The 1,671-nt window shown below is 39.3% G+C and overlaps 1 non-coding gene across 1 annotated transcript; it reads left to right on the forward strand.

The window, feature by feature from the left end:
• The first annotated feature begins 838 nt into the window (after positions 1-838).
• LOC145344645 (U2 spliceosomal RNA) lies at positions 839-1,037 on the forward strand. The gene has a single exon (XR_013886938.1). It is a non-coding gene; the product is annotated as a U2 spliceosomal RNA (small nuclear RNA).
• The last annotated feature ends 634 nt before the right edge of the window (positions 1,038-1,671 follow it).

The raw sequence follows: 1,671 nt of genomic DNA on the forward strand, positions 1-1,671 counted from the left end.
GGTGCAAACAAAAATAATAATGTGGAGGTGTGTGGGGTAAATCTTGTACAAAACAATCAAACAAAAAATCTTATACATTTTTAAAGGCAGTCATGAGGTTCAAAATCCTGACATTTTCTGTGCTGGTCTTCTGCTTGTTCTAATATTTTCTTTGATTTCTGCTATCACATTTGAAAAACCTGTTTTCTGCTTTGCCAAATATTTACGATTTCTTGATTTCTTCACTAAAATCAATTGTTGCAAATTTTTAATTCCATTAAACAGCTAATGTAGTGCAGCCCAACCTGGTTCTCTTCTCATTCTTCCCATCTCCTATTACTGTACTGGCTGTTCTTCTGTAGAATTTTATTGATTTTCTTTCTTCCCTTTTCTACCATATTCTTTTGCCGAACTTCAGTTCTACAGGAAAGTGTTCTCTCACCTCACCAACTGGTTATTGTTAAAGGGAAATTTGATGACGGTGTGCAAAATTACAAAGGGTTTTGATTATTTGAGTATTTGATTATTAATGAAAATAAGGAAGAAACCTGCTTCCATTTGCAGGAGGGATGGCCAGCAGCCAGTGGATACAAGTTCAAGATAGTTAGCAAAAAAAGCAGAGGAGAGATGGAGAATTTTTTTTCCACAGCAAGTTATGATCTGGTGTACTGTTTGAAAGGGTGGTGGATGCTGATTCAATTGTAACTTCCAAAGGGAAATAGGAAAAATGCAAGGTTGTAGGGGGAAAGCAGGGGAGTAGGAGCAATTGGATAGCTCTTTCAAAAAGCTAGTATTGGCTGAAGGACTGAATGGCTACTTTCTATCTATTTCATTCTCAGATTCCTAGTTTGTGCCGCTCATCGCTTCTCTGCCTTTTGGCTAAGATCAAGTGTAGTATCGACATGCTGTGCTTGTTTGAAGTCATTAGGTTATATTTTAGCTTTATTTCAAGCAATTTTTAAAAGCAGCATCTCGGCCTTTTGGCTAAGATGCAAATGAGATCAAGCCTTGGAGGAGGAGCTATGCCTACTCCAATCAGCTTGGATCATGTAGATCAAGCCCAAGACAGGAGGTGAGAGCCCTGACTTGTCAGCTTGGATCGGGAATGTCTCACCTTGTTGAGACTCTGAATTGGACTTGATTTGATTCAATCGGAATAAAAACAAAAAAAACCTGATTATTTGACTTTATCTGTCATCACAGGAAAGCTGAAGCCCTGTCCCTCAGCTAACTCCCCAATGTATACACTTTCAACATGGTCCCTGATCAGGAACAGGATTTCCCCCCTCCGCAGCAGCCCGATTTCACTGCAATTGTTCCCCAGCCAGATGAGTTCAGCTCATGGTTGGTGCCTGCATGGAACTAGCCAATTAATAGCTGAATTATCAAGAGGGTCCAAAACCGCCTTTCTCATTTGCCTTCCATTCAAGACACAAGTATTTCTTAAGACTTCTACCCAACCAATTAATTTTATAGCATAATCTTCTGATGCAGGTACTCTCCACAAGCAAACATAGCCATTGCTGTGGTGATGGGGAAGTGGCACTGATTAAGTGCTGCTAAATTACAGCAAACTCCAATACAATGCAGCTGGATATAAAAGAACTACTTGCATTCACATAGAACCCCTATTATGTTATCAAAGTGCTTTGAAGCATTTACACAATAAATTACTTTTCATAGCCCCAGATA

This window comes from Carcharhinus amblyrhynchos, chromosome 6 (genome assembly GCF_965287045.1).
Source record: "Carcharhinus amblyrhynchos chromosome 6, sCarAmb.v2.hapA, whole genome shotgun sequence".
NCBI classification, from domain to species: Eukaryota; Metazoa; Chordata; class Chondrichthyes; order Carcharhiniformes; family Carcharhinidae; genus Carcharhinus; species Carcharhinus amblyrhynchos.